Here is a 23,397-nt window from a genome sequence, read left to right on the forward strand (position 1 = left end):
GGGATTTACCCTCCCCACATTTTTAGCCCCCTTCCATCTTGTCCAGAAAATACACACCGAGAACCTGCCATGTAAGTAAATAACGTCAGATGAGGGCGGGCCAGGGAGGAAAGAGGGAAGTCCAAAGGGAAGCGATCAGGGGGGGGCGGCGGGGGTGGGGCCACGGGGGTGCGGTGGATGGTGGGGAGGCCTGGGCAGCAGGAAGCTTTCATTTCAATGCAGGGGGAGTGGTGGCGACCTTGGGGGGGGGGGGCGAAGGACGTCCATAAAGGACGTCCATAGGCACAGCTCTTCTTTTTTATATATATAGTGAAGGTCGTCCATAAAGGATGTCCTTGGCATGTGCAGAGCAGCCAGCATAACGTTTGGCTGCTCTGCGCATGCTCGACCAGCCGACTGTTTATCGATGGAATAGAGAATGCAAGTGAGCTACAACGAGCAGCTCATTTGCATTCCTTTTCCTTGATGCATGCCCGTTCCTTACCGATTCGCTAAGGGAATCGGTAAGGGAAGGACTTTAACGACTTTTTAGTGCATCTGGCCAGTCTGGTTATCAGCTGTCACTGATCAGCGATGGTTGAGACTCTGATACTGCTTTACTGCATCCTCAGCCTCGGTGTTCTAGGAAGCAGAAACCAGAAGGGACTCAAACTCAGGACTCCCGTTCAGCACATGGCCACCGAGCCTCCAGGCTGGCTTCCTACACCTCTCTGAAAGCTGCAGAAAACGAGCATATTTCTGGCTGCAGAGAAGTAATGAATCCTTCCGTTAAGGCTGCAGAAAATTAAGGTGCCCCAGGTTAACGGCTGCAAGAGTCACGCTTCAGCAGTCATAAATAATAGTGTCATGTTTCACGATCCAAATGTAGTCTGTGCAAATCTGACATTACACATATGAGTCATATTCTGCTGACATTTATCATGTGTGAGTCAGGTCATTCCCACCCCGTCTTTTTACTTTGATACTTGTGGTATTGTTTGGCTTTCTTTTTTGGTTGGGCATTTATCATATGTCTATTATGTAATTACTAGCCCTTGAGCCCGTAAAAACGGGCTGGTATTGGGGTTTTCCTTCCTCCCCCGCGAGGTCGCCACCGTTCCCCCCCCCCCTCGGAGTCGCCACCGCCACCCCTCCACCCGGCCTGGGCCCTCTCTTCCCTTCTGAACTTACACATCCATTTGCCGAACGCAGCAAGGCACATCAGCTGAGCTGCAGTGGGCCCTTCCTTCTCTGCCTGTGGCCCCGCCCTCCTGTGACGTAACGTCAGCGAGGGCGGGACACAGGCAGAGAAGGAAGGGGCAGTTCAGCTAATGTGTGTTGCTGCGTTCGGCGAATGGATGTGTAAGTTCAGAAGGGAAGAGAGGGCCGGGCCAGGTGGAGGGGTGGCGGCGACAACTCCGAGTGGGGGGGAGGGGGGAGCGGTAGCAACCTCGGCGGCGCAGTTTCCCTCTCTTTCCCGCCCCCCCGGCATCACGTATTGATGCGGGGGCGGGACAGAGAGGGAAGTCTCTACTGCGCATTTGCGAGTGAGTCGGTCACTCACCGTTTATATGTTTGATTTTACAGCACTGTTAAATGTTTATATTTCTGATACTGTATCATTTATTTATTTATGACATTTATATCCCACATTATCCTGAAAACAAGCTCGAGTTCAATGTGGCTTACAGTTTAGATAAAAAATACAGAGGGGGCCCTTTTACTAAGCCACGTAGGCGCCTACGCATGCCCAATGCAAGCCAATTCGGAACCACCGCCCGGCTACCACGGCAATCCAGTAGGCGTGCCGGAAATTTTCCGGCGTGCGGCACGAAGTGGCAGTAATTGGCATTGTAAGCATGCTGACGATTTACCACCTGGTTAATGTGCGAAACCTTATCACTAAGTCAATGTGCGGCAGTAAGGTCTCAGGCCCAATATTGACATGTGCCAGTTTTCATTTTGCCGCACATCCAAAGTCGGACTTAGACATCATTACAAAAAAAGGGGAACACGAGGGGTGCATGATGAGGCTGGTACAAGGGTGCATGACGAGGTAGGTACAATCGGTGGTCAGGCGGGTACAGTCGATGTGAGGAAGGTTAGGACTTGGTAAGCTTTCTGGAATAAAAATGTCTTTAAGGATTTCTTGAAGAGCTGGTGGTCATCAGTCTCTTTCAGCTGCCTTGGCAGAACATTCCAAGATTTCGTGCTAACGTAGGAGAAGGTTGACGCAAAGAGTAATTTATATTTAACGTTCTTGCAACTTGGATAGCTTAAACTGAGGAAGGATCGAGCAGACACTGATACATTTATTTTTGATAATAGTTTTCACTATTTTACCTGGCACTGACATCAGGCTTACCAGTCTGTAATTTCGTGGATCACCCTTAGAACTCTTTTTAAAAATCGGCATTACATTGGCCACCCTCCAGTCTTCAGGTACTATGGATGATTTTAATGACAGGTTACTAAGTTCTTTGAGTACCCTTGGATGTATGCCATATGGTCCAGGTGATTTACTACTCTTTAATTAGTCGATTTGGCTCAGTACTTCTTTCAGGTTCACACTAGATTTGTGGACTTCCTCTCTTTCATACATGCTTTCAGCCTCCGGCATCAGCCTCCGGCATTTACAAAGGGGGGGGGGGGGGGGGGGGGGGGGGGAGGGAAATGGGACTTGATATACCGCCTTTCTGTGGTTTTTGCAACTACATTCAAAGCGGTTTACATATATTCAGGTACTTATTTTGTACCAGGGGCAATGGAGGGTTAAGTGACTTGCCCAGAGTCACAAGGAGCTGCAGTGGGAATTGAACCCAGTTCCCCAGGTTCAAAGTCCACTGCACTAACCACTGGGCTACTCCTCCAATCAGATACTCCAAACAGATACATCATCATATCCAATCAGATAAGCCTTTAGGATTGTCTTCTATTTGGGTTCAAGAGATGTGAGCATCTATAGGTTCTTTAGACTGAAATCACACTTGGACTTTACCGGTGAGATGCTCTGCCTCAGCATCGATTACACAATCCTTATTCTTTGCAATGCATCATGTCATATGGACTCCTGTCAAGTTATTTCAACTGATACTATCATCATCAAACCCCTGCTGTCTTGTCACTCCTTTCTGGGAACTTTGGATCATCTTTTGTTTTTCTTCACCTATACTTACAAATTTTGGACTCTAGTATGGGGGAAAAAAGTTCAAGACGTGTTATGCATTAGAGAACCCTTAACATATGAGAATATCTTTCTGTGGTCACTTTCATGCTATGCATCTTTGAAGCCTGCAGAGCAATATTTTGATTGCAGTTGCTACTCAAGATATTTTAAGAAACTGGAAATCATGGAATAACCTTAATATTCATAAGTGGTGGGCTTCATGTCTTATATAAATATGAATCCCTTGCCAATGAAAAATCTGGGCACTATCAAAAATATAGAGACATGTGGTCACCTATGATTTGCTTTTCTAGAGTCACAATATGATTTATATTGGAGTGCTTTATATTTGGCTTACGCGTTATTTTTAGACTTTTCTATGAACTGTATCTTGTATTCTTGGAACAGTTTCCTTTTTATTTATGTCATGATGTTTCTTCCTCATAGCATATTGTTAATTCTTTGGATTGATGCAGCAGCTAGCTACCACATTTGTAGAATCTTTGTCTAAATTCTTTTTTTGGTTTTCTTGTATTGTTTATACATTTCAATGAAATATAATATTTATTTAGATTTTGCTCACACCTTTTTCAGTAGTAGCTCAAGGTGAGTTACATTCAGATACTCTGGATATTTCTCTGTCCCAGGAGGGCTTACAATCTAACTTTGTACCTGAGGCAATGGAGGGTTAAGTGACTTGGCCAAGATCACAAGGAGCAGCAGTGGGATTTGAACTGGCCACCTCTGGATTGCAAGACTGGTGTTGTAACCACTAAGCCACTCCTCCACTCTAGAATATTGCTATTCTTTGGGGTTCTATATGGAATGTTACTACTCTTTGAGATTCTGCATGGAATCTTGTCACTCTTTAAGATTCCAGAATCTTATTTATTTAGATTTTGCTCACACCTTTTTCAGTAGTAGCTCAAGGTGAGTTACATTCAGGTACTCTGGATATTTCTCTGTCCCAGGAGGGCTCACAATCTAAGTTGGTACCTGAGGCAATGGAGGGTTAAGTGACTTGCCCCAGATCACATTTTGAACTAAAACAAAACAATTACCCTTGATGTGTGTACATAAGTGTGAATGGGTGTAACAGATTTGTTGACCTATTCTAAAACAACGTAATAAAAGTAGTATCATTTTTAATCCAAGATGGAATGCTGAATGTATCAGTAGTGACCTTCCAAGCAATTTAATTGTAAAATTAGCTATTTACATAGCGGCCCTTATACTAAGCTGCAGTAAAAGGGGGCCTGCATTAGAATGAACGCAGGTTTTTGATGCGCGCCGAAACCCCCTTTTACCACAGTGGGTAAAAGGCTGTCCATTTTTGATGAAAAGAAATGGCCATGCAGTAAGTGAACCACCCTTACTGCCACCCATTGAGATGGTGCTAGGGGCTCCCGTGCTAACCCAGCGGTAAATGAGCAGCGAGCGGCGCTGCCCGATTATCGCCAGTTAAGTTCAGGTGCTACAAAAATCAAAAAACTTCCTGTAGCATTGGAAATGTCTTGCGCTGGGGGTGGGAACTGCCGTTGGGGTCCTGCGGTTGTTCATTGGCGTGTGTCCATTTTGGGTCTGAGACCTTACCACCACCCATTCAGTTAGCGGTAAGGTCTCACTCGCTAACCAGGTGGTAATTGTCAACGCACGTACACTGCCGGTTACCGTCCGGTTAGCACTGCGCATTCGAAAATAGAAAATATTTGTGGACACGTGTAAAAAAATGAAATTACCGCCCGGGCCATGTGATAGCTGGGCAGTAGTTTCAAATTGGCGCACATGGGTGCCAACGTGGTGTAGTAAAAGCACCCCTGAATGCCTTATCTTTTGAGCAGACCTTTGGTTAATTTGGTTAGTGAGTAAAGAAAGATACTTCCTATCTAGGTAGTTTTTGGCTACTTAATCAGCATATAGGCAACAGTTTTAGGGGATCTTTTAATAAACATTAGCACAAGTTTTCTGAAGCAGGGTCCATAGGAATAAAATGGGTCCTGTGGCAGATAACTTGCACTAACCTTTAGTAAAAGACCCCCTTAATTCTTATTTTCTGCTTTATTTTTACATGCATCTTACTTTCAAGTTGTATTTTATTATATTGTTATATTTTTTATTGTATTATTATTATTGTATTTAGGATTATCATGTGTGTTTATTGTAAACCAATTATATCAAGTCTCCATTGATAAAATTGGTTTACAATGAACACGCATGATAAATATAAATCCAATAATAATACAATAAAACAATAATAATAATAATACAACATGGCCTGCGGTAGCCCCAACGTGGGTCTTTCCTGTGCAGTGAGGCCACTTTTAGTGCTGCCACTAAAAGTCAGAGTTATCTATTTTTCCAATAATGGCCATGCGCTAATTTCAGCATTAGCCCATGGCCATTAGCGCACGAGCCTTTACTGACACCTATTTTGTTGGTGGTAAGGGCTCTCATGTGAATCCTGCGTTAATCAGCATGTAATAATGCCCATGCATCGCTGCGGCCCCTTTCCAGCTCCAAACATGCCTCCAGCGTTAAAAAATAAATGTTATATTTTAGTGCATGGATAGTGCACTTACATGCAAAATCTACTGTGGGCTGCGGGTTACCTGAGTGCTTTTTAACCTGCTTTAAGCGTGCATTAGCGCTTACTGCAGCTTAGCTAACGGACCCCTTGATAGAGAATGACGCAGGGACAAAGTGTGTTCCCGTCCCTGCCCCATGGGTTCTCTTTCCATCCCCACCCATCCCTGCAGGTACTGACTCCATCCCCGCCCGATCCCTGCAGGCCCTGTCTCTGTCCCCACCCCATCCCCGCAGGCTCTGTCCTCATCTGCAGAAGCCTCAAACACTTATGATTTTATATTTAAATATTTTTTATTACATTTAAAAAAGGAACAATATGCTGTGCAACTGTTATTTATAAATCACAAATAGAAAACAATAGTAACAACTAGCAATTATAATAACACCACCACCCTCTACCCTTCCAACTCCAACAATAGCTGACTTCTACTACCCCAAGGAACCCTAATCCACCCTGTTAAAGGGTGGTGGACTTTGGTCCTGGGGAACTGAAGAACTGAGTTCGATTCCCGGCACAGGCAGCTCCTTGTGACTCTGGGCAAGTCACTTAACCCTCCATTGCCCCCTGTAAGCCGCATTGAGCCTGCCATGAGTGGGAAAGCGCAGGGTACAAATGTAACAAAAATAAAATAGATACTATTGGAGATTCTACATGGAATGTTGCTATTCCACTAGCAACATTCCATGTAGAAGGCTTCCTGTGCGGGCACATTGGTGATCTGCAAGGGCTGACTGCTAGTGGAATAGCAACATTCCATGCAGAATCTCAAATAGAAGCAACAGTGGAGGAGTGGCCTAGTGGTTAGGGTGGTGGACTTTGGTCCTGGGGAACTGAGTTCGATTCCCACTTCAGGCACAGGCAGCTCCTTGTGACTCTGGGTAAGTCACTTAACCCTCCATTGCCCCATGTAAGCCGCATTGAGCCTGCCATGAGTGGGAAAGCGCGGGGTACAAATGTAACAAAAATAAAATAGATACTATTGGAGATTCTACATGGAATGTTGCTATTCCACTAGCAACATTCCATGTAGAAGGCTTCCTGTGCGGGCACATTGGTGATCTGCAAGGGCTGACTGCTAGTGGAATAGCAACATTCCATGTAGAATCTCAAATAGAAGCAACAGTGGAGGAGTGGCCTAGTGGTTAGGGTGGTGGACTCTGGTCCTGAGGAACTGAGTTTGATTCCCACTTCAGGCACAGGCAGCTCCTTGTGACTCTGGGCAAGTCACTTAACCCTCCATTGCCCCATGTAAGCCGCATTGAGCCTGCCATGAGTGGGAAAGCGCGGGGTACAAATGTAACAAAAATAAAAAATAGAGCCTGTTCTCTATGCCATAGCAGGGGAGAAATATGCGCTATGAAGCACTGTTATGATTTTTTAATCTGTGGATGAATAAGTCATCAACAATCTCAGGATTCAGTCTAGCTCTCCTGTCCTCCACAGTCTTTCCTGCAATAGAAAATATCTTCTTAAAGATGTGCTGGTAGCAGGAATATACAGGATCCTCTATGCAAATTTTGCTAGTTGTGACCAGCATGTTAGCTCGTTTTTCTGAAAAATCAAAATATTATCATCTGCATTACTCAAACATAAGCAACAGTCCAGTTCATTAACAGGCTTCAAAGTAGAAAATGACACAAAGACCTTACGAGACAGGGTGTCTAAATGGCAGATGACGTTTAAGGTGAGCAAGTGCAAAGTGATGCATGTGGGAAAGAGGAACCCGAATTATAGCTACGTCATGCAAGGTTCCACGTTAGGAGTCACAGACCAAGAAAGGGATCTAAGTGTCGTCATTGATGATACGTTGAAACCTTCTGCCCAGTGTGCTGCTGCGGCTAAGAAAGCAAATAGAATGTTAGGTATTATTAGGAAAGGAATGGAAAACAAAAATGAGGATGTTATAATGCCTTTGTATCGCTCCATGGTGCGACCGCACCTCAAATATTGTGTTCAATTCTGGTCGCTGTATCTCAAAAAAGATATAGTGGAATTAGAAAAGGTGCAGAGAAGGGTGACGAAAATGATAAAGGGGTGGGACGACTTCCCTATGAGGAAAGGCTAAAGTGGCTAGGGATCTTCAGCTTGGAGAAAAGGCGGCTGAGAGGAGATATGATAGAGGTCTATAAAATAATGAGTAGAGTGGAACGGGTAGGTTTACAAAAATACTAGGATTAGGGGGATGCGATGAAGCTACAATGTAGTAAATTTAAAATGAATCGGAGAAAATATTTCTTCACTCAACGTGTAATTAAACTCTGGAATTCGTTGCCAGAGAATGTGGTAAAGGCGATTAGCTTAGCGGAGTTTGGACGGCTTCCTAAAGGAAAAGTCCATAGACCTTTATTAAATGGACTTGGGGAAAATCCACTATTTCTGGGATAAGCAGTATAAAATGTTTTGTACATTTTTGGGATCTTGCCAGGTATTTGTGACCTGGATTGGCCACTTTTGGAAACAGGATGCTGGGCTTGATGGACCTTTGGTCTTTCCCAGTATGGCAATACTTATGTACTTATGACAACATTTGTCCCTTTCCCTACGGGTTCTGACTCCATCCCCACCCCATCCCCGCGGGATCTTGTACCATCCCAGAAATTAGACGTCTTGCTCCTTTCAGTTCTCCAGCTAGAACTTCCACTATGTCCTGGGAATCATTTTGTCTGTGATATACCACTTAGACTTTTCAAAAACACAGTTCTAGCTCAATGCAATTATTATGTTCTTTGCACTTTTAATATCACTTGCGGTACTATTAAATATATAAGACATGACAGAAGCAGAGCTGAAAGTTGGTTTTAAAATGCATGGTAGGGGAATTTTAATGGTGCATCATAAGTCGAAACAGGGCACCAGAGTAATGAGCGCTGAAGTAGTTACAGAGTGTAATGTGAGTAGGCTGCAGAAAACAAGTCATTGGGGATTCCAAAACAAAGACTCCATTGCTAATGTTCTTTTTTTTCATCACATCAATTATGCAGGCATGAAAGATGAATATTATGCAAACATGATTGTAATATGACTTTGGATATTTATATATGAAAACTGTGATGTGAGCTGCAAACTAAGCTGCCTTGTGTCTTTGATACTATGGGGTCCTTTTACTAAGGTGCGCCGAAAAATGGCCTGCGGTGGTGTAGGCGCATGTTTTGGAAGCGCGCAGATCCATTTTTCGGCGCACCTGTAAAAAAATGCCTTTTTTTTAAAACGTTTGTCCGAAAATGGACGTGCGGCAAAATGAAAATTGGCGCCCGTCCATTTTGGGTCTGAGACCTTGCCGCCACCCATTGACTTAGTGGTAAGGTCTCCCGCGTTAACCGGGTGGTAATGCTCTATGCACGTAGAATGCCTTTTCCCTCCTGGTTAGTGCTGCGTGCCGAGTGGAGGAGTGGCCTAGTGGTTAGGGTGGTGGACTCTGGTCCTGAGGAACTGAGTTCGATTCCCACTTCAGGCACAGGCAGCTCCTTGTGACTCTGGGCAAGTCACTTAACCCTCCATTGCCCCATGTAAGCCGCATTGAGCCTGCCATGAGTGGGAAAGCGCAGGGTACAAATGTAACAAAAATAAAATAGATACTATTGGAGATTCTACATGGAATGTTGCTACTATTGGAGGTTCTACATGGAATGTTGCTATTCCACTAGCAACATTCCATGTAGAAGGCTGCGCAGGCTTCTGTTTCTGTGAGTCTGATGTCCTGCACGTACGTGCAGGACGTCAGACTCACAGAAGCAGAAGCCTGCGCGGCCACATTGGTGATCTGCAAGGGCCGACTTCTACATGGAATGTTGCTAGTGGAATAGCAACATTCCATGTAGAATCTCAACTAGTAGCAACAGTGGAGGAGTGGCCTAGTGTTAGGGTGGTGGACTTTGGTCCTGGGGAACTGAGTTCGATTCCCACTTCAGGCACAGGCATCTCCTTGTGACTCTGGGCAAGTCACTTAACCCTCCATTGCCCCATGTAAGCTGCATTGAGCCTGCCATGAGTGGGAAAGCACGGGGTACAAGTGTAACTAAAAAATAAATAAAAATTATTTTCCGGTGTGTGTATTGGATGCGCGTAAAAAATGAAATTACCGCCCGGGCCATGCGGGTGGTAATTCTGAATTGATGTGCGTTGGGCGTGCATAGGTGCCAAAAAGGGCCCCTATATTTCTTGCAGCAGTGTCTATTTATTTAAATAATCTTGTGGTTCTCTTTTTGCTCCCAAGTAGGCCTTATTCTAAAATTAAAGATCTACAATCAAAACAACGAGATGGGGAAGTAGATTAGGAAAACTAAAGCTACAACAGTAAAATTCCACTATGCAAAAAGATTCCAAACTAAATAGAAGGAAAAAGACCTCACTGGTGGCCGCCCCTTTTTTTTTCAAAAGAATTAAGGGGCCCTCTTACTAAGCCACGTAAGCGTCTACGTGCGCCCAACGTGTGCCAAAATGGAGTTACCGCACGGCTACCGGGTGGCTCTTGCAGTAATTTCATTTTTGGTACGCGTCCATCATGCACGTCCGAAAAATAATTTTTTATTTTCGGATGCACGTATTGGGCATGCGCCAAGTGGCATTGGACGCGCGTAGGTCAATTTTTCAGTGTGCCTTTGTAAAAGGGCTCCTAAGTGATAATGGCTCAATCGCATCAATTTTAATCTTAAAAAAAAAGTGGGTATGACTCCTAAAGTTTTCCTCAGAAATATTTCCTCAAATTATTACTTTAAAAGGAGTGAAGCCTGTGAAAACTGGGATTAATTTAATCAGTGGGATTTGAATTAGAGATTTAAGTATATGTATTGTTAAATAACTTCTGGTTTTTAAAAGAGAGAGAATGTAATCAGATGTATTGTTTCTAACTATATTGGATAATAAGTATGTTTTCAATGAAATGATTTGACTATACACCATATTGACCTTGAAGAAACCAACCAGATGATCAATGTGGAATAATGAATTAGACGAGTAATATCTGGGGATAATCAGGTTAATATCACGTTTTTTTTTTCTGTTTACTGTTTAATTGATCTCCTTGTCTTGTTTCACTCTCCCTATTTAGAGGCAGATGCAGCAACCAAACGTAAAAAAATCAAAATCGTTAAAGTCCCTAACGATTTTTAAAAAACGAAGAATGCACCAAAAAAAAAAGTCACACATGCTCAGATCGGTATTGAACGTACAATGTATCAAAGAATCACAATACACATCGGTAATCGGCCCCCTAAATCATGCGCAGAGCAGCCAAGCGTTTTGCTGGCTGCTCTGCGCATGCTGCAAACGTAAAAACAAACAAAAAAAAAAAGCCACAACACATACACGTGGCTACCCGGTCAGCAAAATCCAAAAACAAAGGATCAGGAGGCAAGGGCGCTCGTCCGAGGTGTCCTGTATGGACGGCCTTGCCCGCCCCCCCCCCCCCCCCCCGCTGCTCCCCACTTTCCGCCGCTTTCCCACCCACCACAAAAAAGCAAACTGCTAGCTGCCCCGGTCCCCCTCCCTTCCTGTTCTTGTGTTCTGCAGAGCTAACTCCGCCTCCCGCCATTCTTCCGCCCCATGCCCCGTCCCCGCTGCCTCCCGTGAGGTCGACTACGCCACTCCCCCCCTCACCGAGACCCCCCTCCCTATTACCGACCCGAGCAGCGCCTCTCACCTCTTTCTGAAGCGCTGCACGGGCAGGAAGATCTGTTGTGTTGGTCGTAGAGTCTCCTTGACGTCTCTTCTTCCCTGGCCTAGGCCCCGCCTCCTTCTGACGTAGGTTACTTACGGAATGGAGTACATTTAGCTTTAGTGCATCTGCCTCTTAGTGGTCTAAGGAAGAGAATAATTGACTGAAATAATTCCTATATATTACTTTCTCTGTATTTCCGGCAAGTTGTCTTATCGCTTGTAAAAATTTAAATGGTTATAAATAAAATTTTTAAAAAAGTGGTGGCTGCTACCAAGGTCTTTTTCCTTCTGTTTAGTTTGAAATTTATTGATATTGTGCAGCTTTACTGTTGCAGCTTTAGTGTTTCTGAAAGTAATGAGCTATGCAAAGTAACCTGATTCTTAAACCAGGCATATGCTAATATGTCAAAAACATTTCAACACCTCTTTAACATTTAAGTTTCATAGAGAAAACAGTAAGTCATGCTCTCCAATCAACAGTCAGGTCTAGTTGGCTATTGTGGAGGAAAAAAGTCTCCGAATTGACTGAAATTACTTTTCTAGATATAAACATTTTTAAATGTGAGAATAAAATTGTGACTACGGTATTTAGGGAGCATACCGATCGGAACACCTTTTTGTATTTTCTAAGCTGTCACCCTAAGGCTTTAAAACAGAGTTTGCTTTTTTTCCACAGTTATTCCGGTTTTGAAGGATCTGTGCTCATCATGGGAGGTTAAATTGAAGGATTTGAAGAATGGATTATTGGAAAGATCAGGTGACCCTCAGGGGGGAGGAATGCTGGCTTTGGCCTAACCCCTGGTAAGCCTTTCCTTGGCTGAAAGGTGCCCAGCTCTTCCACCGGCTGCCTTTCAGGTGCTGTGGAGGACTTGCAACTCATCTGCATATCCTCACAGCCTTCTCCGGGGTGACTCCCAGGTCCACTCTGATTCACTCAGGGCCTCTGCTCTAGGTGCCCAGCGCTCCCACCAGGTACTGTGGAGGACTTGCTGCCCTTCTGCATATCCTCACAGCTCTCTCCGGGGTGACTCCCAGGTCCACCCTGATCTTCCCAGGGCCTTTGCTCCAGGTGCCCAGGGTTTCCAGGTGCTTTTGGGCTAAGATCAGGTGACCCTCAGGGGGAGAAATGCTGGCTTCGGCCTAACCCCTGGTAAGCCTTTCCTTGGCTCTCCCACTGGCTGCCTTTCAGGTGCTGTGGAGAACTTGCAGCTTATCTGCATATCCTCACAGCCTTCTCCGGGGTGACTCCCAGGTCCACTCCGATCCACTCAGGGCCTCTGCTCTAGATGCATTTTCTTTATACATTTATATTTTCTCCCAGTTACTACTTGTAGCTCCAGTACACTTTCTCTTCTTGGTACTATCCCTTCCTAATCTACTTCTCCATCTGAAACCCATGTACACTGCAGGAACACATTGCCCACTCTCTGTTTTTATCATCTCACCATATCTTTTTTCCTCTTCCTTCTTCTCAGCTCTCAACCTTCAACATTGCCTTCCTTCCATTCATTCATCTCCTTTCTATCTGAGTACATCTCGCCTTCATCACTGTCACTAACCTACAAATGCACTTGATCTGCAGCCCCTCCCTACCTCTCTACCCTCATCTCCCCTTACATTCCTACCCGTAACCTCCGCTCTCAAGACAAAGTAACCTCCGCTCTCAAGACAAATCCCTCCTCTCAGTACCTTTCTCCACCACCGCCAACTCCAGGCTCTGCCCTTTCTGCCTCGCCTCACCCCATGCTTGGAATAAACTCCCTGAGCCCATACGCCAGGCCCCCTCCCTGCCCATCTTCAAATCCTTGCTCAAAGTCCACCACTTCAATGTTGCCTTCGGCACCTAACCACTACACCTCTATTCAGGAAATCTTGACTGCCCCAACTTGACATTTCATCCTTTAGATTGTAAGCTCCTTCGAGCAGGGACTGTCCTTCTTTGTTAAACTGTACAGCGCTGCGTAACCCTAGTAGCGCTCTAGAAATGTTAAGTAGTAGTAGTAGTAGTCATCATAACTCTTCTCTGTACTCTCTTGCTCCTTCTCCTGCTTTCCACTGGGGACATCAATCCCAGTCCTGGTCCTCCACATCAGCTCTCATCCTATTTGTGCAGGTCACACCATGATGTCTCCAATCTAATTTCTGTTCCTCTCCTCCCCACTTCTTTCCTGTCTTTCTCTTGCACTCTGTGGAATGCCCACTCTGTCTGTAACAAACTTTCCTACATCCATGATCTCTTTATCTCTCGTACTCTCCATCTGCCTGCCCTAACTGAAACTTGGCTTTACCCTGAAGACTCTGCTTCAGTTGCGGCCCTATGCCATGGAGGTTATCTTTTCTCCCATACTCCTCACCTGGTTGGCCGCAGAGGCGGTGTCTGGCTATTACTTTCATCCTCTACTTTCATCTCCTTGTGACTCTGGGCAAGTCACTTAACCCTCCATTGCCCCTGGTACAAAATAAGTACCTGAATATATGTATACCGCTTTGAATGTAGTTGCAAAAACCTCAGAAAGGCAGTATATCAAGTCCCTTCCCCCCCCCCCCCCCCCCCCCCCACTTTTCTTGTAGATTTCAACCTCTTCTTCCACCTCAGTTTCACTGCTTTTCTTTCTTCGAAGTCCACTCCATCCATCTACTCACTTCTCTGCCTCTCCAAGTAGCAGTCATTTATCGACCCCCTGAAAGTTCCTTTCTTCCTTTCTCACTGACTTTGATGCCTGGCTTTCCTTTTTTCTTGAACCTTCATCTCTTTCCCTCATTCTTAGGGATTTTAACATTCATGCTAATGATCCATCTGACTCTTATGCTTCTCAGTTTCTCGCTTTAACATCCTCTTTCAATCTTCAACTGTGCTCCACTACCCCCAGTCACCAGAATGGCCACTGTCTTGATCGTATCCTCTTCTCAAACTGCTCACTCTCCAGTTTCTGTGCCTCAACTCTTCCCCTCTCTGACCATCATCTGATAACTTTCACATTTAAACACCCTCCTCCCCAGTCCCGTCCAATCTTAACCAATACATTTAGGAATCTTCAGGTTATTGACCCTTCTACTCTGTCCTCCAGTGTTTCAAATCTCTTCTCTACCACTATGTTATCCAAGTCTGTCAATGAGGCTGTCTCTTCCTATAATACTATTCTCTCCTCTGCTCTGGATACTCTCACTCCTCCCATTCCCCGTTCTGTAAAATGTACCAAACCCCAGCCTTGGCTGACCTCTAGAATCTGCTACCTACGTTCCAGTGCCTGCTCTGCTGAATGCCTTTGGTTGAAATCCCGTACCCATGCTGACTTCATACATTTAAAATTCTTGCTGACCTCCTTCCAGTCTGCTCTTTTACTTGCCAAACAGGACTATTACATCCAGTTGACAAATTCTCTTGGCTCAAGCCCTCAACGTCTCTTTGCCACACTGAACTCTCTCCTCAAAGTGCCTTCACCTTCAACTCCCCCATTCACTTTCTCCCCAGACTCTGACTGAGTACGTTCATGATAAGGTTCACAAGATTAAACTTGAATTCTTAACCAGGTCACCTCCACCTCTCTTTTCCTTAGTCCATTCTCTCAACCCTCCAACCCCTGCCTCCTTTTCTTCCTTTTCTGAAATCACTGAAGAGGAAACCGCACATCTTCTTTCCTCTGCGAAACGAACTACCTGTTCCTCTGATCCTATTCCCACCCATCTAATTAACACTATCTAGCCTACTGTCATCACTTCTGTCATATCCTCAGTCTTTCACTTTCCACTGCAACTGTTCCTGGAGGAGTGGCCTAGTGGTTAGAGCACCAGTCTTGCAATCTAGAAGTGGCCGGTTCAAATCCCACTGCAGCTCTGTGTGATCTTGGGCAAGTTACTTAACCCTCCATTGCCTGAGGTACAAACTTAGATTGTGAGCCCTCCTGAGACAGAGAAATATCCAGTGTACCTGAATGTAATTTATCTTGAGTTACTACTGAAAAAGGTGTGGGCAAAATCTAAATAAACATGCCATAGTCACACCACTCCTTAAAAAACCTTCATTGGACCCTACCTGTCCTTCCAACTATTGCCCCATCTTCCTCCTCCCTTTTCTATCCAAGATACTTGAACATGCTGTTCACCGCCGTTGACTTGACTTTCTTTCATCTCAAGCTATTCTTGATCCACTTCAATCTGGCTTTCGCCCCCTTCATTCAACTGAAACAGCTCTTGCTAAAGTCTCCAATGACCTATTCCTGGCCAAATCCAAAGGTCTCTATTCTCTCCTCGTCCTTCTCGAGTTATCTGCTGCTTTTGACACTGTTGATCACAGCCTACTCCTTGATACGCTGTCCTCGCTTGGATTTCTGGGCTCTGTTCTTTCCTGGTTTTCTTCTTATCTCTCCCAGCGTACCTTTAGTGTATACTCTGGTGGATCCTCCTCTACTTCTATCCCACCATCAGTTGGTGTACCTCAGGGATCTGTCCTGGGACCTCTTCTTTTCTCCATCTATACTTCTTCCCTTGGCACTCTGATCTCATCCAATGGTTTTCAGTATCATCTTTACGCTGATGACTCCCAGATCTACCTCTGCACACCAGAAATCTCAGCCGAAATCCAGGCCAAAGTATCAGCCTGCTTGTCTGACATTGCTGCCTGGATGTCTCACCGCCATCTGAAACTAAACATGACCAAGACTGAGCTTCTTATCTTTCTCCCTAAACCAACCTCTCCTCTTCCCCCGTTCTCTATTTCTGTGGATAACACATTCATCCTCCCTGTCTCATCAGCTCGTAACCCTGGGGTCATCTTCGACTCCTCTCTCTCCTTCTCTGCACATATTCAGCAGACTGCTAAAACCTGTTGTTTCTTTCTCTATAATATCACCTCTACACTTCTGCTCTACTCCTTCAACTCAATCTCTTAATGCCTCCTTAGCACTTTAATAATTTCTACACAATCTTCTTTGCCTATGGCATATAGGACAAGCTTGACTTCAGACCCCCGGTGTTGTCATTAGTATTTATAGACTACACAGCTCCACTGTGCCGCTGGATATTAGTCTGCCAGTGCGGTATCAGCAGGAATCCTCATTAGTCTAGGCTAGGTTGGTTAATTTTTACATTTTTTATATATGTTCATTTTTACAAAATTATTCAATTTAACACTTATCTTTTTGTCCGGGCTTTCTCACTGGTGAGCTAACCAATGAGAATGCCTGGACAAAAAGATAAGTGTTATATTGAATAATTTTGTAAAAATGAACATATATAAAAAATGTAAAAATTAACCAACCTAGACTAATGAGGATTCCTGCTGATACCGCACTGGCAGACTAATATCCAGCGGCACAGCGGAGCGGTATAGTCTATAAATACTAATGACAACACTGGGGGTCTGAAGTCAAGGTTGTCCTATATGCCATAGGCAAAGAAGACTCTATAATATCACCAAAATTCACCCTTTCCTTTCTGAGCACCCTACCAGAACCCTCATCCACACTCTTATCATCTCTTGCTTAGACTATTGCAGCTTGCTTCTCACAGGTCTTCCACTTAGCCATCTCTCTTCTCTTCAATCTGTTCAAAATTCTGATGCACGACATATTCTGCCAGTATCGTTATGCTCATATTAGCCCTCTCCTCAAGTCACTTCACTGGCTTCCTATCCATTTCTGCATACAGTTCACACTCCTCTTATTGACTTATAAGTGCATTCACTCTGCAGCTCCTCAGTACCTCTCCACTCTCATCTCTCCCTACACTCCTCCCCAGGAACTCCATTCTCTGGGTAAATCTCTCTTATCTGCACCCTTCTCCTCCACTGCTAACTCCAGACTCCGTTCCTTTTATCTTGTCACACCATATGCCTGGAATAGTCTTTCTGAGCTGGTACGTCAAGCTCTATCTCTGTCCATCTTCAAATCTATTTATTTATTTATTTTATTGCATTTGTATCCCACATTTTCCCACCTTTTTGCGGGCTCAGTGTGGCTTACAATACATTATGAATGATGGAAATACAATTTGTTACAATTCGGTTATGGATTACATTGTGAAGAGTTATACGAGACAAAATCAAATGTCGTTAAGGAATATAGCAATGGAAAAGAACAGTGAAACATTAGAAGGAAACAACATCTAAGCTAAAAGCCCACCTTTTTGATGCTGCTTTTAACTCGTAACCCTTATTCACTTGTTCAGCACCCTTATTTTATCATCCTCACCTTAATATTCCCTTATCTCTTATTTGTCCTGCTTGTCTGTCCTAATTAGATTGTAAGCTCTGACGAGCAGGGACTGTCTCTTCATGTTCAAGTGTACAGCACTGCATACGTCTAGTAGCGCTATTGAAAGTATAAGTAGTAGTATGTTACCATAGATCTGTGTTTCAAAAAGCTTATAAACAAGCACTTTACAATGATAGGGATCTCCTATGTCAAGAAAGATCTGTTACAATGTATGCTGTTCAGCATTTGACATGTGTTCTGCAATTAATAATGGGAAAATCAACTGTCAAGAATTTTGAGAGATTGGGGATTGGTGTCTACCCTTCCAGCTTTTGCAAAATCTGAGCTAATAATTGCTTTTCGAAGAGGACAAATGTGAAGAACAGTTGAGTCCCTCTCAATTGAAATCACAGGGAACAGTAGTTATGTTCAGTTCTGTAGGACATTCTCCATGCCAACGATGCTCGATTTGTGATATTACTTTGTCTTTGTCAACGTTTAGGAATTCAGTTATTCATTATGTCATTGCACTTACCTGTGAAACAAGTTTTGTTTCACAAACTTGTGGTATGTATAATTATCTGTCCCTGTTCAAAGGAATATGTGGGACAAACTTCACGACAATTTAAAATCAGAATGTATGAGCATTGAAGTCTGATCTGTAGGATGAAACAAGAAGCCCCTTTGGTGGAACATTGTATGGCTTGTAATCATGTTTTTGAAGACTTGCGATGTTTTGCTTTGGATCATATACTGCTTGGGATAAGCAGTATAAAATGTTTTGTACTTTTTTGGGACCTTGCCAGGTATTTGTGACCTGGATTGGCCACTGTTGGAAACAGGATGCTGGGCTTGATGGACCTTTGGACTTTCCCAGTATGGCAATACTTATGTACTTATATATATTCTGATGAGTACCAGAGCGGATCGCAAGCGGTTATTACAACAGTGAGAACAGTGTTGGATATTCTACTTGCAATCAGTTCAACCAACAGGATTAAATTGTGAAATAGACTGGTTTTATTTTTGTTGACTGAAGTATAATGGATTGGGAGACATTGACTATTGGTCGATATGGTAGTGATGTCATTTGATTTCCGGTGTGAGTGAAATGAAAAACGCCCAGACGGCATTTTGCTTTAATGGAGGAAATTCAATGAAGAAATGTACTGAAGTGAGTCCGGTTACACCCTGAGTTTGTTTATGCCCTGAAGAAGCAGGATTGTTCTGCGAAACAATGACCTTGTTGGGGTTGTCGACAGATGGATGCCCTAATCGGCGTATGAGACTGTGACTCTACAGATAAGTGTTTGCAATTATGTTGAATTTCTATCTTTGTCATACCAGCGTTGAATTACCTAGACTGAGATTATGGTTGAAACTGTATAATATAATTGTGAAAGATAAAAACAATTTTTGATATAAATCATTCACTGTTGGTTGGAGCACGTTGGGCTTACTGCCACTTTGTAAAAGGGCCCCTATGCGACTGGCATGGCGATGAATTGCCAACTGACCTGGTTGTCATGCCAGTGTTCAATCATGAAGGAGGTGTAGCCTGCATGAAGTGGTGGCTTCAACTCTGGCTGCCTTGTTGGGCAGAGTGGGTGGACCTTGTAGGTTTTTATCTGCCGTCATTTACAGCTTTACTATCTGTTTGTAGTTAAAACCAAATGAACAATCAAGTGATTGGTAAAACTTTGCAAAAGGAATGGACATAACCCTGCTAGATCCAGACTGAATTAGGAAAGGCCAAGTTCCTGCTATTGCAGGGAGTATATAAGAAGGAAAAGAAGGAGAGAATATTGAGAGATTTTATTTATTTACTAGAATAAAAGGCCCGTTTCAGTAGGCAATGAAACGGGCGCTAGCAAGGTAATCCCCCCCCCCCCTGCAGCGTCCTTCCTGTCTCCCCTGCCCCCTCTGCAGCCACCCATCTGGTCTCAGGACCCCCTCCCCACCAACCCTCCTCTGCCCCTGCAGCCACGCATGTGCAGCGGCCCTCCTCTCTCCCCTGTTCCCCCTGCAGCCACCCATGTCCAGCGACTCTCCTCTCCCCCTGCCCCCCCTGCAGCCACCCATGTCCAGCAACCCTCCTCTCTCCCTGCAGCTACCCATGTCCAGCGACCCTCCTCTCCCCTGCCCCCCTGCAGCCACCCATGTCCAATGACCCTCCTCTCCTTTCCCCTTGCCCCCCCTGTAGCCACCCATGTCCGGGGGCGGGGTAGGGGCTTTGGTGATGCGCCGGGGGGAGGGTCTTGGGTGATGCGTCGAGGGGGGGTAGGGGCTTGGGTGCTGCGCCGGGGCAGAGGGGCTTGGGTGTTGCGCCGAGGGGGGGCACTGACAGCTGTTTCCCAGGCAGGAGGAGGAGTAGGGAAACACGCTCTGTGTGTTTCCCTACTCCTCCCCTTGCCTTGGAATCAGCTGTCAGTGACATCACTGACGACAGTGCATTCTAAACTGCCTAGCAGACCACCTCCGAGGGAGCCACGGTACCAAGCACATTAGAATGTTGGAGGTGAGAATTATTATATAGGATTTGCAAAATTGAATATACCGCCATTTACGTAAAAAATACGCATCAAGACGGTTTACAGTAAAATTTCAAATCGGTCCCACCTCCTGACCAATGTATACCTCCCCATAAAAATGTTAGCTGTCAAAATATTGCCTAAACAACCACATCTTCATCAATTTCTTAAATCTCCAAGTTGATCTTTCCAACCGCAAATCAAGTGGCGAAGAATCCCAAAGAGAAGGTGCCTCTACACAAAATGCAGCATTGCTAGATGAGAGATGCCAACATCTTAAACAGGAAGGAACAACCAAAACATTCATCTGCGGAGATTGCAACTGCCTGGCAGGAACCTAAGAAGCTAACAATGAAAAAAAGATAGAACGGTCTACCCAAGATCAATACCCGGTGAACCAACAATAGAATTTTATATTTAACACGAGTCATAACTGGCAACCAGTATTATTTGGGGGTACAGTAAATCTCCAGAGTTTCATACCCTTAAGCTATTGAGGAGGTTGTATCTAACTAAGGGGCTTTTTTATCAAAGGGTGGTTGGGGTTTCGCCAGTTTGGCACGTGATGATTCAGGCCTACCACCGGGCTCACCCAGGAGCCCAGCAGAAGTTACGGGTCTTCCGCGCACCATTTCCAGTGCTAGAAAACACACTCGTATTTTCTAGTGCTGGAGGTGTGCCTGGCAGTAATCGGGCAGCTATTGTCACAAGAGCCCTTACCACCTCCTAAATAGGAGGAGATAAGAACTCCAGCAGTAAATGCCTGTGCGGCAATTTTCTAATTACCGGATGGCTATTTACTAGCCCTTTAAAGCAGGGGCGTAGCCAGACCTCGTCGGGAGGGGGGGGGCCAGAGCCCGAGGTGCCGCCGGCCCCCCCACCACTTTGGACCCCCTGCCCCACCGCTGCATCAGGTACCTTGTTTGCTGGTGGGGGTCCCCAATCTCCGCCAGCCGAAGAGCCTTCTTCAGCGCCGGTCGACTCCGGCGCCTTTGTTGTGTAATCATCTGTTTCTGCCGCCTTGCGTCCTCCACAGGGCTACATGCATGGTGCAGGGCGTAAGGCGTCAGAAACAGATGATCACACCACGAAGGTGCCGGAGTCGACCAGCGCTGAAGAAGACTCTTCGGCTGGCAGGATTTGGGGACCCCCGCCAGCAAACAAGGTACCTGATGCGGCGGGGGGGGGGGGCAGCGGCAGGGGGAGGGTCAAATGTAGAGGGGGCCAGGGCATAATCTGTGGGGGCCCATGCCCCCTTGGCCCCATGTAGCTACACCCCTGCTTTAAAGAAAAGGCCTTTTTACCGGTGGTGGTGAAAAGTGGCCTCGGCACACAGCAATCCCACGTGCTGAAGCCACGGCGGGCCACCTTTTTACTGCCGTTTGGTAAAAGGGGTCCTAAATTTAGGGCCGGTCTTAGCAAGTGTGGGACCCTGTGCAGACTGGTTTGGTAGGGCCCCCCACCTAGCCCCCCCCCCCTCATTGACAGGAGAAGAAAACCCAGAATGACATGCAAACAAAGGAAAGATGTTAATCACCAAGGTACATTCTTCTGACGTTGCAAAATGCCAACTTATCACCAACCTGTGCTGTACTGCCTGCAAGCGTCGTGTCGCAGCAAGAGCAGGGCCTAGCCGACTAATCCACACTTACTCTCCTCAGGCTTGGTCCGCTGACGCTGTAACTTCCCACTGCTGTGGCCCGCGCTTGAGGAAGAAGGAAGTTGTATCAGAAGGGGGTGGGCCACGGCCGACAGAAGTTCCGGTGTCACTACATCTGTGGACCAGGCGTCAGGACTTTTAAGTAACTGTGCCGGGTGCGGTGCGGGGAACCTGGCAAGTATGCAGACAGCTGAGGCAATTTGCAGGAGTGGGATTGGGTGGGACAGGGGTTCGCATCTTGTGCAAAATTTGTGCTAGGGACACGACCGACTGACCATGACCGCTGGGCCCCTGTGAGTGCGAGGCCCTGTGCAGTTGCCCCTGTCACCCCTTCCTAAGACTGGCCCTGTCTAAATGTTCCATAGGTTGGAAACCAAAGATGCAAACTCCCAAGATTTTTACTTGAGTGATAAGTCATGGGGAGATCTTCAAAGTGTTCCTTTTCATTAGAGACTACCATTTAAGGAATCTGATATAGGCAATGAAATATTTCCTTCATCTGTCGATTTGCATTCAATCCAAATATTTGGGCATTTTTATTGATGTGGAAGGTAACAATTACCTTTTGCTTTTTAGCATGGAGCGGTTTCAGTCTTTCAGTAATCCCCAAATGGTAGTAAAAATTTGACTTAGGTTCTAGTTTTGAGGAAGCAAAAATCCTGAATGCCTTGCTGTGCTAAGAAATAAAAAAAGGAACTCAAGACCTGTAACTGAGGAATTGGAATGAGACCATTTGTTTCATTTCCTTAACAAATGTTACACATTACCTTTTCTGTGTTCCACATTCTTACCTTTTTTGCATAATTTTACTATGTACCCATAAAGATAGATTTATTTGATTTATTTAAAATATTTATATACCACACAATCAATAACGTTCTAAATAATTCACGGTACACATAAGCCATATTTCAGCATACAAACAGCATTCCATAAAACAGCAGCTATTAAAAGCCTGCAAAAACAGCAACTTGAGTTGCTCTGTGAAAAACTCCCAAATCTGATGACAGTCTAAGGGGCCCTTTTACAAAGCAAAAAATGGCTTCCCGCAGGGCGTGCTGAGGCATCCTGCGGTATTTCAAGGATGTGCATGCGCTACCCATGCACTAAAAAATAATTTAAAAAATATTTAGCGCTGGGGGCGGATCTGGGGGTGGTGGGGAGTGGGCATGTTCTGTGGTAGTTGGTTAGCTTGTGGGCACTGCTGTGCACTAAGCGGACCTTTCACTAAGTTGCGGTAAAAAGGGGTAGCGCATGTTTTGGACACGCGCTGAGGTAGTGGCATACCAAGGGGGGGGCGGTAGGGGAGGTCCACCCCGGGTGCACGCTGCTGGGGGGTGCCACACGCCTGTCGGCTCCGCTCGTTCCATGCTCCCTCTGCCCCGGAACAGGTTACTTAATGTTCCAGGGCAGAGGACGCATGGAACGAGCGAAGCCGACAGGCGTGCGGCATCCCCCCTCCCCAGCAGGTAAAAATGCAGCAAGCGTGTTGCCACGCATCAAACCTTTCATAAATAGGCCCCTGACTGATTAGCATGGGTTTAGTGCTCGAGTCCCTTCCGCCTACAAAATAGATGGCGGTAGAGGCTCATACGCTAATGGGAAAATTAGCGTGTGGTCATTAACAC

General features: G+C 45.3%; 1 pseudogene; it reads right to left on the reverse strand.

Moving 5' to 3' along the window:
• Nucleotides 1-567: 567 nt before the first annotated feature.
• LOC115462666 overlaps nucleotides 568-23,397 on the reverse strand; it is a 91,782-nt pseudogene continuing 68,952 nt past the window's right edge.

This window comes from Microcaecilia unicolor, chromosome 1 (genome assembly GCF_901765095.1).
Source record: "Microcaecilia unicolor chromosome 1, aMicUni1.1, whole genome shotgun sequence".
In the NCBI taxonomy this organism is placed as follows: Eukaryota; Metazoa; Chordata; class Amphibia; order Gymnophiona; family Siphonopidae; genus Microcaecilia; species Microcaecilia unicolor.